General features: G+C 38.4%; 1 protein-coding gene across 14 annotated transcripts in view; it reads right to left on the reverse strand.

Annotated features, from left to right (window-relative positions):
- Window positions 1-17021, reverse strand: part of LOC5565828 (protein alan shepard) — a 765716-nt gene that overhangs the window by 370853 nt on the left and 377842 nt on the right. For 3 of the 14 annotated variants that reach the window (XM_021842348.1, XM_021842345.1, XM_021842343.1), the window contains exon 1: window positions 9211-10523. The exons of 8 other annotated variants lie outside the window; for them this stretch is intronic. The gene's annotated coding sequence lies outside the window, so the exon portion shown is untranslated. Of the gene's footprint in view, window positions 1-9210; window positions 10524-17021 lie in introns of those variants that run through there. 3 more of the 14 variants (XM_021842347.1, XM_021842344.1, XM_021842346.1) reach the window with 3 other exon arrangements.

The raw sequence follows: 17021 nt of genomic DNA on the forward strand, positions 1-17021 counted from the left end.
TGGACTCCTAAAATTTCTGTCTCTAAAGACTTTCATAGAATTATTTCAGAGATTCTTAGAGGGTCTTCATCAGAGATTCCTTCACAAATTTCAGAAGAACTTCATAGGAAACCCCCGCATGTAAGTATTTCTGTAAGAATTCCTGGAAGATCTTCTAGAAGAATACCTGCAGTAATTGCTAAGCTATCGGTGTGAAAATTCTGACAAGAGTTCCTTAAGTATTTCTCGGAATTTGTGTTTTTTACGGATATTGCTAGGAGCAATTCTCGCTGAAACCAGGCAGCCATCGGTACCCATCGTTAGAGTTACAATTTTATGTCACTGATCGCTAGTTTTCAGTGCAACTTATGGGTGGTCCTTTCGTTTTTCTCAAATTGGTGGGCCCCTCGTACGCCAGCTAGCTAAAAATTTTTCGAAAAAGTCCATTTTCCCTTGGAACACATAGCAAACTTAGTGGCATCGTATAGAGAAAGGATATAGCTTTCATTCGAAGTTAAAAAAAAAAAAATGGCGGCTATCTTGAATTTTGTTAGAAATATCGTTTTTTCACCATTAGCGCACCGCTAGTTTTGAATTCTGAGATCACCATCAGAAAGCTGTACAATAAAGAAACAAGTTTTCAATCATTAGTGTATTATTTGAGTCAGATGAAGAATAGGAGTATTGAATTGAGTGAAAAAAATCTGGCGGCCATATTGGATTTTGACGCCATCTTGGTTTTCAGTAGTAGAATGAGTTTTCACCTTGTTAGCACTCAACAGCACTAAGGGTGAACTTAAGTTTTATCAATAACATGCGATAAGTGATAAAAAATTGGAATTCTAACGATGGGTGCCGATGGCGGCCTGGCTTCAGCGAGAATTGCTCTATTATTCTATAGAATAATGGATAATCTGCGTAACTTCTGAGTATTATTTTATGTTTTTTATATATTTTATATTATTTCAAAAGTCTTTTGACGCATTTAAAAAAAACTGAACCATTGAAGGTTTACCCGAAAAATACACTGAAGGATTACTTAGAAGATCTTTCGGAAAAATCATTGGAAGAACTATCTGAAAAATCTATGAAAGAAATTTTTAGTGATATTAATTAAAAGAGCTAACTCTTTAGAAATAATTGAAGATATCAGCGTTGGGCTGGACGAAATTAAAGAATACTCTAACAATACTTTTGGGCTTCCCTTGGGACTTCGCTGGAAAAAATCTGGACGACTCTTTATGAAAACTGCTGGAGGAATCACTCTATAAACTGTTAGAGAGATCCCAGGTGCATGAACTGGAGAATGTTTTCTGAAAAATCTATGAAAGAAATCCTGAGGTTGCGAAAAGTCTCCATAAAACAAGTTATTTTACAATCTCATTTTATACACTTTGTAAAATCCAAGGTATCTTCTTCTTCACTTTACATCCCAACTCGGTAGAGCTTGTTCTTCAGCAGCTTAGCGTTCTTATAAACACTTCCATAGTTATTAACCCCTCTACTAGCAGCTTAATTTTTACCTCTTAAAAGTATTCAAATCGCGATAACTTTTTTGTTTCTCGATATTCTTGCACCATATTTTCATAAGCTCTCAAAAACCTCTTCTCGTTTTAGAATCTGTGTCGATATTGATAATTGATCATCTGGATCAGCAGATGTTCCAAAATTTCTTGGGGGACCGACTCGTAGCCATAACCCCAGAAGGCTACAGAATTTTTATCGTATTCGGATATTCACTCCTCGGAATGATCCATTAATGCGAGTATATTGTGAAAAAATGGAGCAATTTGGTGCAGTCGTCTTTGAAAAATGAGCATTTATGTTTCAGGTACCACACTGGACAAATAAAGATCTAAAAAACTCTGAAAAAACACATATCGTAATTTTCAGATTTCTCCAAGAATATTGAACCGATTTGTATGATTTTTTTCAGACTAACTTCTTATTACCTGGCATTGTATAGTGCACATTTTATTTTATTTTTTGATAAATTCACCAAAAACAAAATGGCCGCCAAAGAAAATGTGTATGGAGAATGTCGGTCCGCAAGGAACATCGGAATATCTTCAATACTAGATCACCAATGATTAATATCGACACGCATTCTAGAACTGCAAGGGGTTTTTTGAGGTTTTGTGAAAAAATGGTGCAAAAATATCGAGAAACAAAAAAGTTATCGCGGTTTGAATATTTTTTTAGCGGCAAAAAATGAAGCTGCCGATATAGGGGTTAATTTAGAACATTAATTGTCAATTAACCCGTATAGGCAAAAATTCTAGAATGTCTACCGCTCAGCGAATTCTTAATGGATTGAAATGATTTTTGTCAGTATACTGGCACACATATCTAGTTTCTAGAAGTGGACAAAGGAACGCGTAAATATTCCTGTGACCGGAGGTATTGCGGTGGATCACTGGGTCAAGTCGGGTGAGATGGGTACTGTTCGTTTGTGTTTGTGTTTGTGAGGTAGGCAAATTTCAAGTCACAGATACTTTCCGGAATTGGCTATAATGTGGCCACTACATGACGGAATTTTAAGAAAATTGCATCAGTGTAAACCTTTTGAGATTGAATTGGATAACTATGAGTTTTGCATTTGATTAATCCTACAAATGACCATTTTCGGGTCCCGGCACGCCTCAAACTTACGATAAAGTGGCCAATTTGTATCTGAACATTTGTGCCAAGGTTATGGGAATGCATTTTAGTGCATAATTATGTTTGGTTTCTACTTTTAGAGAATTGAAACGCTTTAGTATCCAACAAATCTATACCCGGTTCTTCAGAGCATTATGTCCGAATGGCCACATCCGGTATATTTTAAACGGTGCAAAACTCTTAATTTATAATGTTGAACATCAAATCTTAATGATGTATGCATATTAAAATGATTGTCATGGCAAATAAATAAAGGTAATTTGGCATGTCCCAAAAAATAGCCCTTTTTACCCGACTTGACCCAGTGACCCACCGGAATAACTCCGGCCACAGGAATATTTCCGAGTTCCTTTGGTTACTTCTAGAAACTAGAAATGTGGGCCAGTGAACTGACAAAAAAATATTTGAATCCGTTAAGAATTCGCTGAGCGGTGAGGGGTTTTCAGTATTTTTGCTTTCACTCAGGCCTATACGGGTTAACCATTTCTGTATTGTATATCGAGAAGAAATCATGAAGATACTCTATGTCGCAGGAAGTATAGAATATGTTCAATCCGAAAAGATCCTCGATCGCTAGGATTCGAACCCACGACCTTCAACATGGCCTTGCTGAATAGCTGCGAGATTTTTGCTATATCAATTTGGGCCCCATGATCACTCAAATTAAATGGTTTTGACAACTTTTTTGCCTATTATCTCACTATGCACCAAATCGACATTCATATTCGAATTTCGGTAAATTGTTTGCGATCGTTTTCATTCCTTGCCTCTTCTTCTTTTTCTCCAATCATAACCACCACCACCACTCATAAAAACAATCTACCATCCGTACCGGATTCCCCGCGAGCGATCTTCTTCTGTTGCTCTTTCGGCACCGCTTTCCGGTTCGTTGTTCCAATATAGGTGCACCTCCCCTCGGCCTTGCCCGGGCCACAAAGGCTATAGAAGCGCAGAAACACGCGACGAGCACACAGGCTCAGACTCACGCAATCAAAACAATCTTCCCTCGTCATCTTTTCCATCTGGTTTCGGTGGATTGCTCTCTTTCTCTCCCTCTCTGTCTGCCGACTGGATCGTCTGTTCTGGAAGACGACCACGACCTCACATATAGCAACCGGACAACCGGATTAACGTCGTTTTGCGATGTGCCGCGAAAGGAGAAAATTATTCCCGAAAAAAAAACGACAAGAAAACAACAACAATAATCCAGAAATTATAACAACAAAAGCAACATTTATAAATCCCGAAAACCGAAAGAAAACAGAACCGGGGGAAGGTCAATAATCTCGGATGAGAATGATGAACCACACACGCAAGGAGAGTCAGTCGCGCCCGGCTTAGCGGAGCACTCAGTGATTCAGTTCAAGCGCAACGCAACCAACACACGGACACCGCTCCGCGGATCATGCCACGGACGGACAACGGATTCGGGCTAACACCCGAAAAGAAAAACCATCATCAGATGACGATGCTTCGCGTTTGCTTCGCACTCGTCGTTGCTGGATCACATGAAGTGTAGTGAAAAAACGAGCGAAGATAATTCGGGGGATCTCCGTCCACGACGACGATGACGATCATCCGCGAGGGGGAACCGAAATCGTCAAGATCGTATAAATAATAGCTGGTGCTTGTTGGGCGGGGTGGCGGAGGGGGTGTAGGTGCAGGCAATTGCGGCGTGGACTTGATTTAGGAGGGTGACGACGCACATAATATGGGTTCGGCCGAAGTCGACTATGGGAACGAAGAATGCTGCTCGAAGGCGAATTTGAGATTTGGGACTGCTTGGCAAATGGACTCCAGCCGTCTCGAAACTAGGAAGTGTATGCGGTGAGGAAAATTTGATGGAGTTTTTTTTTCGGGAGGCTAAATGTATGCAAGAAACCACCTGGTGAGTTAACCATTGAGTGGGAAGAGGTTGGTAACAAGGTAAGGTAGGTTGTGAAAAAGATGATTAGCAAAAGTAGGCAAGGGTGTAAAAGAGTCCAACAAATTTGGAAATAAAACTGATTTAGCTCGAATTTTACGATACATTAACATGTTTTTCTCTATTATTATAATTCTTCATAGTAAAGCAGCTTAAGAACGTTCCAAATAATCATTTGGATTGAAGCATGTTTAACGATAAAATAGTGTGGAGACCATTTGGTCGGCGTTAAGTCAGAGGGGACCAAGTACAAAACTTGGGAAAATTGGATTATTCGTTTATTAGATGCGAAATTATCTTACCTCAGTTTCACTTTGATCAGATTTGATGAATGCTGTACATTGCGAGAGGTATGTTATAAATTTACCTTGGATGATCAATTAAAATCGATAAAAGTGTGCAGTCAGAGTGGACCAAGTGCTTATTACCATAACAGTGAAAATGGTCAGCGCACTGAAGAATGCGAGGAAATGAAACCATTTCAAGAGATTTGTCAGATTTGTCGACATCGAATGATTCTTCTACTCATCTATCAATATAAATTCATAAACATTACTTAATTCGATGCATTTGATTTTGATTTTTGGCCATTTATCATATTTGGATGGGTGGTCAGAAATTGCAACAATTTCTGTGCAGACAGAGCGGACCAAGTGTTTAAAAGCAATAAACTGATTTATTATTGCACTTTTTGAGTCGATTTCAAAGTCCGATAGGAGTTCATGGTAGTTCTATGGTGTATGTATGACATGTCCTAGAACTCGCTTGTTGGACCAGTGTATTTTGGTCGGTACTCAAGATTTTCACTTGGTCCACTCTGACTGAACGCATATTTGAATATTTCTGGTCTCCAATGCTTTGACCCTGCAAAACCTTAATTTTCAAGCTATCAAAATTCCACTTATTTCGAGATTGACGATATGAATTATTGAAGAATTTACGATTCTGATGTCGAAGGGTCTTGATAATCTGCTTATCTTGAAGATTTGCACCCAGTATGACCATGCAAGCGTTGAATGATTGTTATTTTCTCAGAAATTGTTCAGTCAGAGTGAACCAACTCACTGAACGGTGGTCTTTAGTTCAGTCAGAGTGGACCAAGTACACATTGTCCATCAAAAAATCGTTCTATCAGAGGTTTGGATTATGATTTTTCATGATTATCACTTCACATTATATTGTGTGAAAGTAACACAAAGATGTGTAGAAATATTGAACCAAAATTTTAACGAGTTAAAAAAATACAGAGCATTAGACTTTAAGCCCATTTTTCTCAAAATATGAAAAATGTCACTTGGTCCACTCTGACTTAACGCCGACCATTTGGTTTTGTAGAACTCAGATGTTTTAATAAAACGTGATTAAAATAATCGTAATAATTCAATTTATTTTGTTGACCTTACCTTTTCCTGTATTTTAACAGTGTATTCTATTGTTCCAGATACCGACAATTTGAAAGAACTGCTACGCTTAGACAACTTACAGATAATGCTATACTATCTGTATATATATCCTCAAGTGGAAATCCCGCAAAGATCATAGAAAATTACCTTGACAATCTATCTACTTGGGCTAGAAATTTAAGGTTCGATCAAAATATGATTGTATTTCAATTCTGTAGATTTGGGACAAAATTATGTTAACTCTTAGTAAAAACTGCACAATTTAAACAAATTGAAGGTCAAAATTATAGTAAATAAAGCTCTTGGTAAAAATTGCAATATCCAAACAAAACCATGAAAATATACTATGTAAGATTATACAAATCTGACACAAAAAAAACACAGTAGAATATGGAAATTTCAAACTTTTGGCAGAATTTCAGATGTGTTTGATAAAATAGTAGTTTGATGGTATTTATTAGCGGTTAGAAGAACTTTCATTTAAATTTAAAAATTTAGATAGAAATCTTATGGAATATAAAGACAATTTACACCGTCTTCAGCACATAGGCTGCACAGACTGAACGATCACTAACATTAGGCAACGGACAACACGGAACACCCAGTAGCCCAGTGATGAATTTTTCGTTTGACGAAAAGTTTTCACCAACTGGAGCGGGAATCGAACCTACACCCCGTGGAACAATACGCCTAGACGACTGGCGCCGCTAACCGCAAGGCCACGAAGCCCACAATATACTACTATACTATAAAATGAATTGCTATTTCATTTTTTTACTTCTCGAAGTCCCCTTGATCGGGGAGGCCGGGGCATTGGCCCCCTTGGCACCCCCCCCCCCCCCAAATCCGGGCCTGGCTATAATACATCAGATCAGACAATCCATGACATGATCAAAGCGTTGCTTGCTTAAAATGTTAATGCACAGTCCACTGCCGTTTTTCGTTCTTTCCGGATTTCTGGAATGTAACATTGATACCCTCATATTCTTATTGTAAAACAGAGGCATAGTGCCGATATTCACTCGTCTCATTTCTAGTCATTTTTTATTATTGTGAAATATAGCACATTTAGAATATGGGGCCCTCATTAGCCTAGTAGTTCACGGTTCAAAGAAGTCATGCTGAAAGTGTCTGGGTTCGATCCCGGTCGGTCCAGGATATTTTCGTAATTGAAATTTTCTTGACTTTCCTGGGCATAGAGTATCATCGTACCTGCAACATGATATACGAATGCGAAAATGACAACTCTGGCAAAGAAAGCTCACAGGTAATAACTGTGGAAGTGCTCATTGAACAATAAGCTGAGAAGTAGACTCTGTCCCAGTGAGGACGTAATACCAAGAAGAAGAAAAAGATACCGAAAATTCTGAAACAGAAGGCATCCTCATAAAAATCTCAAAAAATGATTCTGGATGGGATCTATCACACTGTTTGTGGTACTTTTCCGTTTCCTGGGATGGGGTCAGGAATGGTATCAAAATCTCGATTGTTATCGAACTTTCCAGTACCTTGGATATATTTTTAATAAGTTCAGCATATGGGCTAAGCTTTCGTAATTGAAAGGTTAAACAATATTCTGCCCGCGAAAACTCTCCAATACATTTTGTACAAGATAGTTTTAAGTTGTAAAATTAGCTATGAATTTAGTATAAAAGATGACTAAAAGTTGAACAAATCCAAATTTTCTAGACGAAATAATTTCAATCTTTCAGAACGTGAAAAATTTGACAGAATACTTAACCACTTCGGAAATAAAATCTAAGATACATGAGGCTTCGATAATAATAGAAATTTGGACACCCTGCACAGGTATTTCCTTCATATTCTTGCTGTGAAGCCTAGGATCTATTCATATTTTTATTGAAAAATTAAAGCTGTACGCCTCAAATATAGGTAGCATGTTGCCTTCACAGTGTGACATATGGAAAATTTCAAAGAGTCCCTAGGATGATTCAGGTACGATACAGGATTCATTTCTACCTCAGTTTCTACTGTAAATTATGGTGGATTTCAAATCAGAATCATTTTTTGAGGATATTCAGCTTCTCAGGAATTAATACCGCACCAAAAAAAAGTCATGCATCGTTAGCCATTCGGCCAAGTTTACTCATTCGTAACCGGCCATTTGTCTACTAGCGCCGTGGAGAACGCAAAAGAGCTTCCCGAAAAAAATCGAAATAATCCGCAAAAACACAGCTCACACAAGCAAACCGACAGCAGCAGCATGCAAACAATAAGCGGAATTTTCAATTATCTTCCCGAAAAGCACCGGCACCACGTTTCTGCGGCTTCGGCCATCCGTCGTAACCAGACAGTGTGTGGTGCTTGCTCCGTGCTGCACTACCATTTTCCAGCGGCGGACACATACATACACTCATGCATCCGCACTGTACCCCTCCCTCGCAATGCTGCGCTTTCCTTCGGCTTCTTCTTCTGCTTCTTGCTAGCTGGTTTTCCCACTGTAGCCGAAGAGATTGTGCCTCGAGCGAGAGAAGGGCAGGGGGAAAATCCACTAAACCGCATCTGCATCGTCGTCGTCGTCACCGGAGTCTACGATGACGACGAAAACGACGACTGCCACGCAGTCAAACGCCTTGTATCTACTGTAGTCTAGCTCTAGTAGAGGAAAATCGCTGTAGCAAAAATCCGTTTTTGGGGCCACCCTTGCACACACAGACAGCCGGACAAATCCGGCGAGAAAAAGAATCACCACCAGAACTATTACTTTTTTATTATTATTGCTGTTGTTGTTGTTGCTGACTACAGTAACAACCGAGCTAAAAGCCAGCAGACAACATTATACTGTGGCGTTCTAGGCAGTCGAAAACGGAAGTTGTTAATTATTTTTCCTCGCGTTTCGCTCTTCCGTCTGGCGTAGCGACATCGGTAGTTTTGCAGACTTAAGGTTCCGGGTGGTTGTGTCGCCATTTTTAATGCACATTCCAGACGGTGAAGACTACAGGGAGAAACCGCACGCGTTTCCAGACCCGGCCTCGAGCAGAAACCAACAACGGCGGGCGAGGCAGATGATGATGAGTATAATTGCAAAAGCAGAAAGTTTCGGTTGAGTTGTCGGCTAAAAGCGCTGACACGCAACCACGGATACCGGAGCTGGGCCCATGAGAGGCAAGAATCACGTTTCATCTACCCCGATAATGAGCGACGTGGTTCCTGTCCCGTCCCGAACAGATAGAAACAAACCCAATCATGCGGTCATCGGCCCATGCGGTAGAGTGGACTTACTTTGAGGCTACGGTGGCCGGTTTTCTAGCTGCGGCGCAGTTCAACCGGATCCGTAGAGCTTCTCGGCTGGTTCCTTCCTTGGCGTGCAAGTATTAATTAAAGCTATCGATCTGCCCGAAGTAATATAATCCAATTTTCACGGTTAACAAAACGTGGCTGTCGCTCTGGCAGGCTGGATACAAAGACAGACACAGACAGTCGGTCGAGTCAACTTTCCGGAACACTCGAGGGCTGGATCTGCTGTAGAGCTAAAACCGCAACACTCTGTGGGTATGCTACACTGGACTGGTGTCGGCGGTGACGGAACCGAGATGGTTGAACGACACGTATCGGGTAACTTGAGGAACTTTGCAGGAAACTTCGGCACACTACAATTGGCAATCTTCCAGATTTTCGCTAGACAGGACTTCACTGTCGGATCACACTATATTCTTCCCACTTGGATCGGAGCAACTTGCACACTTCCACTTGAACCTGATTTCTTGGGGATGATCTTGGGAATGGCTATCTTCTGTTGGGCGTTGTTGTCACACACTTTCGCCGGAAAAACACACTCTACAACACTGACGGTAGTGGCAGTCGCGAAAACCCGAAACGTCGACGGTCCACGCCTAAGAAGTGCAGCGCAGCAGTACCAATAGAGGCGATGTTGGCAATGAGCTCAAATTCGCACCGTGTATATCTCTGTGTACGAAACTATGGTCGCCCTCGTATGTATGGATGATGATGGTGGTTCTTCTCTTCTCCGGAGAGCTTTCCGCCGGCGCAGATATCTAGACACTACACTACACGACTACAGCGATATGCTTCCGATTAGGGGGGGTTCTTCGCGAAATCTCGCACACACAGCTTTCGGCACTGACACTGCTCCCTCGAACTTGAAGTACGTCGTCGTGTCGTAGGGGGTGGTGACTCAAGAAACCCGATGAAAATAACAATACCTCACAATCCACCCAAAGACGAATATTTTCACGTACGCGATGGGACGACACACAAACACCAACAATTGCCGTCGAATGACACCGACTTTCGGGAGAAAGGGATGATTCACGGAGCACAGTTTCCTTTTTCAAGGAAAACAACTATTCGCGTAGACTACGGCACGGAAGCTAAGCTATCCTGGCAGATGCAAATGCCCAACGTATCGCGGTCCCGTCTCAACGGCAGAACTAGCAAACTACGGAATGTGTCGCGTGGCAAATTCCTGCTAGGTGACTCAACCTGTCTGGAATACCGAGAATGCGGAGACGAAAACAACAGTTCGATCCGAACCTGACCGTGTTATCAACCGTAGGTACAAAACTGAACTGACGAGAATACAGCTATCCAGACCGAGGCGAGGCTTACAAGCGCTCTCCAGAACTCTACGCCGCTCTGGAAATGCATCCGAGCGACCGCGAGAGAAGAGACATCTGCGCACACATTCACGTCCTCACAAACATTTCCTATAAGATCACTCTTGCTGCATACCTTTCTCAAGTTCAACCATATCACCCTTCTACGATTGCTGAAAGCCGAAACGACCTTCTCCTTTACAGACCACCCTCCTCAGAAGACATTTCCCAATCCACCGACCAACACCACCAGAAGCCATACCAAATCTCTCCGATCGTAGAACACCCGGGATCTCACTCTCTTGTCCCATCCATACACGAGTCACTCACCAAAAAAACATCGGAAAATCTCTCTCACAATCGGCCATAGTTGCAATACGCACAGGGAAAAGAATCTCCCACATCAGCCGCCTTCCACCAGACCCACCCACCCAACACTTGGTGGAGAAGAACCGAAGAAAACAGAGAACCCACACCGAAACCGGCTAGGCTATTCGTCACCTCGCCACTTACCACCACACCGGCGCAAGAGAAGCCGATCCAAGCAGCTTTCCACCGACGGGTATTGAGGAAGAAGTGTGCGACACACGACGAAAGGGGGAATTTTGATCAAAACACTGCGAGCGTCTCGTGTTTTGTTCGTTCCCGGTTCTCATCGCTGCTGCTTCGCTTTTTTTTTGGGAATGGTCGGGTTTGTTACCTTTGCACCTGCTGGCTTCCGCCCCATCCGACAACGGGAACGGTGTGATACCTTCTTCTTCGCTTTCCTCTTTCGGTGTTCGCCGCTGCTGAGGCGTTGCGGCGGTGTCGGCTTAGATTGAATCACTTCCGGAGGTATCGCGAAGCGGTCTCGACTGGTAAACGAAGAAAACCCCGTTCACAAATGTGCTGATGATGGATTGATGATTGAATGGAACCTGTTTCTTCAATGTGTTCTTTCACATAGGGTTGTTTCTTTTCATTTTTATTAGCAAGGCCGCTACAAACGGAACAATGGATTAGCTCTGACATTAAGCAAGTCGCACAAATTCGCTGTGATATGTCGTCAACGAACGTCAATGAAGACGTAACGACATCCAAATTCAAAAGGATCCAAACCTTTGGCGTAAGAACAGGGGGGCCTGGCCACCACCAGAATCCCCCAGTCCCTCCCTCCCTTCAGAATTATTCAGGATATCGAATATGAAATGAAAAAAAAACATAGCTTTTTTTCTTTTTATGGTACCATTATGCTACATTATGCCAAGAGATTATGTTGGCCGCGCGTGGAGACTCAAACTAACAATTTCAATGCATATTTCAAGTATATCTCATTACCCACAAACATGTAATTCTCGCGTAACATTACTAAAGGACCTATGTACAAATGAGAGATTCTCTCCTCTCTCGTTCTCTTTCGATTATAACAGTGCACTGCAGTGGAACACTAAAGATTTTGTGAAGTTTTTCACTATAGATCGAAAGTCAATTTCCTTGACTAGCGTTTCATACAAAAAACGCAATAGATGAGATTAATGTGACTCAGTTATTAATGAAAGAGAAAGTAAACAAAGAGAGCCTCTCAGTGTTAGATAGGTCCTTTAGTAATGTTACGCGAGAATTGTTTTTTTTTTTTTTATTTAAGAACATTGCAAAAAACTACGGAACATGCATTCTGAAATTCGATAAATCATCAATTTCTTTTTTATTAGGAGTTCCTCAAGCAGATCGACAATCCCTTTTGCTTTATTGTTCCATAATTTTGTAACGAAAATTTTTCAAGAATTGTTCTCTCGAATCTATAAAAGAGTTTGCTAAGAAATTTCTGGAGGATATTCTATCATGAATTATATCACATTTTATTTCTAGGAATTTCACAATGCAGTGCTCAATTTTTTCTACCGGATATATGTCAAGAAATGTATCTCTGTATTGCATTGATTTTTTTCTTAATCCCACGAAGAATTCTTTCACAAATTTGATTAAAACGTCCACTAGAAAGTATATATAGTATATAAAAATGCTTCCTAAGTTTCCATGTCATTTCAAATCAATCATTTCAATCATTCAAGAAAACAGTAATGTATTTCAAACTTAACGCGTTCCAATTTTGCACGAGAACGCAGCAAACATTGAACTCTGTACTGATTCTGTACTGCGTGTCTGGTAGAACAATATTATCCCAAAAAAATAGGCGTCGCTAAATTTCACCATTCGAATATATAGGTTTTAAGCTTTCATTTGACGTGTTCCCCAAAAAAAAAATCCACCAAGGGATCCCAAACAATTCTTTTATTTTAAAATTTTGTTCCTTCAAGTAGCGTTTTGATTCATATTACGGACAGCTTTTAATTCCGGACACAAGAATCTTAGAACGAATTTCTAAGCAAGATTGTGAAAATTTACGCAGTTTGGAAGAACAACTTGAAAAAAGCAATTTTTTTTCAAGTAAGCATGGTAGAAGCAATCCAGTAATCTATTTGAGAATTAATGTATAGTTCACTGAATTATCTTAATGAAATAATAAATTAATGTGTAACAAAGTTTGAACAAGAGTCTGTAGAAACATTTGAAACGTAAATAAATTATTTTCCTATAAAAAGAACAGTAAAAATCATAAGAGTATTTCCTGAATGAATTCTACGATAGATTTCTATGAGCTTGTTCTGGAAAATCGTATAACTCGTGAACTCTTGAAAAAAAAAACCTACATGAGACCTCGCCGAAAAAATAATAAAGGTTTTCCAGAAGATAATTTTTGTAGAATTACTGATTAAGTTTCTGAACATTTCTAGTTTTTTGAATGGTTAGTGGTATCCCAAAAATATATATAGGAATTCCTGAAGAATATCACGGAAGACGTTATGAATCATATATTCCAAATTGGGAAAGATATGTTAAAAGAATACCTAGCGGAATTTTAAAACGAATTTCTGAAGGAACTGTTGGAGGAATTCTCCGGAGTAAGTTATTTGAAGAAACCGAGAACATTAAACTAATATACATAACAAGTAACGTTGCACAACGAAGTTGCAATCCAAGTAATCTGCCGATTCCCCATCCAAGAAGTAGTCGAACGCTCATATGAGTATTTCGTGATCATCAAAATTATGGGAATCTTCGTTTGCAGCTGTTACGACAGAGTGCAAGCATTGGCGTAGCTAGGATTTTCTTTTGGAGGGGGCCCAGAGGGGGCCTAGCAAATACTTGTTTTACAGAAGTAATGTCGCATACTCACAAGGAATGCTCTTTGTGATTCTTCCACGAACTTCAATTTTTTGGTTTCTTTTTTCTTCCTATTTTATATTAAAAAAATATTGGTGTTAAAACAGATGGTATTATTACTGAAAGTATTATTAGGTACCGTCAAACGGGGCTTCTTTTGACATTATTTCCACATTCTTTAACTTTGAGGATTTGTAGCTCTTAGAATTATGGATTGATGTTGATATTTTTGCCTATATTTAAGTTGTATATGTACGTAACAAATGTGCAAAATATGAGGCAAATCCATCAAGAAATAACAAAAATGCTTGAATAGCGAAAAAAGCGTGTCCTTCAAGACAAAAAAGGGGCTACTTTGGACATTTTCACAATTTGCTAATGAAATGATTTTTTTTATAACTTTCAATCTGATTCAATGAATTGTCGTCCACTGTGATGTTATGGAACGTTTTTCATTGATAAACTTAATGTAGAAAATTGCAAAGCTAGAATCAATTACACATATATAACAAATTTCAACGAAACATGCCATTCACTATTCTCAGTTTGCAGTATGAAACTTAAATTTTCAACTTCCTCTTAAATGGAACTATCAGTTACGAATGCTCGCTTTTCAAGTTGACATAAACGAACGACGTAACTACTAGGTACTGCGATGATAAATGAGTTATGTACAAAAACTCTTTTTTTTCTATTCTTACTGTTATATGAACGATATGTTGAAGGATCACATTAATACCGGAAACTAATTTAATACCAGTAAGTAATTTTCATTACAAAAGGCAATCTATGAAGTAAAGTTTAGCATGATCGTAAAGAAGTAGGTTTGCTTTTGTAATATGATTTTAGCTTCTAAGCAGTTTAGAGCTGGCTTAAGAGTAGTTTAATTTAGGCATTTGAAGGATGCAACTGTTCTGTACTACAAATTCATGTAAATTATGACGAAAAATTGTTTTTTAGAGATTATGTTGTGAATTTGGCATTGGTACGTATTGAAATATATGCGTTTTATGTCTGTTCACTTTTACAAACATTTATTTTATTTTTTTTAAGTTGTAAAATACACAAACTAAAACATTATAAAAAAATTAAAGTCGCAAAAATAAGACCTTTGATCAATTTTTTTAATAAAACAACAATTTTAAGCAAAACAAATCACAAGATTTTCATGAAACATGACGATTCGATAGTTTTGTGATGCTCCCAATAAGTTTCCAAGACATGGGTAAAATTCAAACAATGTTTGTATAGCCAATGTTTTATACCTTGTGAATATTTATTCGGGCTTTTTTGAAATGTTTTCTTGTTTATACTGTTATTGTTGATGTTGTTCCAAGAAAAAATCATGCCTAGTGGTAGAGTATATATTGGTTAATAAAAGTGCTGAAGACACAAAATAGCTCAGATTAATATTTACGCTGCTAATAAATACAAAAGGTGAGTGTCCAAAGTAGCCCCTGGAATCAAAAGTAGCCCCGTCCGACGATACTTAGATAATATTTTTTATGAACTCCGAGGTGAGCGTATTGATGTAGAACCCATTTTTTTACCTTCAGAAATTTCAAATAAACTTTTTTGAAGGGTCTATTATCGAATATTTTGAAGTATTGTAGAAGTTTAACGCGAAAATATTGCCGGTATTTTTAAGAACATTACCGAAGATGTATTGTGATAAAATTCGAAATATAAGATTTTAATGAATTCAAATCTTAGGGGAAACTTTTGCATTACTTTGAAAATTGAGAAATTTCTTGTGCACTTTTAGGAATCAGGAACTATACGTATTCTGCAACTCCTATAATTTACATTTTTTAGATTCTTTAAAATGTTTGGAGTATGGACAGATTTTTGTACAAAGTTCCTCATGCAAAGGAAGGAGAAATAATAAAATGTTGAAGCAGGTAGGACAATGCACACTGGTCTAGGAAGCTAATATAAGCGGACATGAGATTTTCGTCAAGATTTATTGATTTTAAAGCCATAGTTTCTTCTGAGAAAATGTTCAGAATTTTCAGTACCGTAAAACGGGGTAACTTTGATACTGCGGGTAACTTTGATAATGCGAGACTCTCAACATACTAAACGAAATAACAAAGTTCCTGTTAATCTGTTAAGCAAAACGAATGCAAAAGTAAAGAGTATTAGTATGATACTTCATGTTAAAGCTATTTCCGTTGGAATCAAGTACATTTGAGGATTTATATGCAAATATTGAAAATTTATAAGATTTTAGCAATTTTGAAATGCTCTCAAACAATCTGTTCTACGATCACTATTTGATGAAGTCATAATGAATTCGTCACTTATACTTGATAGTCTAGTTATAGTAGAACTCGAATTCGGTCTCAAAACTTTTTTACAAACTGGGACCATTGTTCTAATCTAAGTCAGATATTTCCATATAGCGTTAAACGCCTAAAGATATGCAACGCCCTACAAATGTTCTGTAATTCATTCAATTTTGTTCGAGTGATGCTCCATTATCAAAGTTACCCCAAAACAGAAAACCGACTTTCGATTATATGAAAAATTATATATCCATTAAGAATAAATCTTTTGGAAATCTATCAACTGGAATCGATAGTTAGGATACCAGTACTTGTTTTAAAAATATGAATTAAAATTCTTTGAAACAGCATGCATAAATATTCTTCGAAAAAACTATCAAAGTTACCCCGTTTTACGGTACTACAAAATGTACGATTCAAAAATTTTTCTACGGTGATCGCTGGAGTGACGTATAGCCAACTTTTTTATTTTAACAAATCGTAAGTTGGTATGTTCAGCAAACTTGTAGCAAATGATCATAGAAACAACTTTGCCGAACAAACTTTTTCTCGGTTTTGCTTAAGAGCCGAGAAAATTAAGTATTTTCAATAAAAAAAATCGTTTTTTGTTCTTAAGTGTTTTATTTTTTAGTTTTATTGGCCTACTATGTTCAACACAGTTTTTAAACTTATCATTTGCTACAACTTTGCTGAACATACCAAAGTTGTATTTATTATGGTTTTCATGTTATTTGAGTCTTTCATCTTAAAATTAGCTATTTTGTTTACCTTATATCTCAACTATGAGCACCTCAAAAAATATATCTTTCCACCAAATGATTTTGCAGTCTTTCAAGTACCTGTGAGCTAAATTTGGAGAAGATGATATTTTTCTACCTCGTTTTAAATCGATTTTACCAATAGACTATATGAGATACATCCATATTTATTGAATATTCATACATGTTTAACTCACAAAAGTCATGGCTACCTTAGTATACCAAAC

The sequence above is a fragment of the Aedes aegypti genome, chromosome 2 (genome assembly GCF_002204515.2).
Source record: "Aedes aegypti strain LVP_AGWG chromosome 2, AaegL5.0 Primary Assembly, whole genome shotgun sequence".
NCBI lineage: Eukaryota > Metazoa > Arthropoda > Insecta > Diptera > Culicidae > Aedes > Aedes aegypti.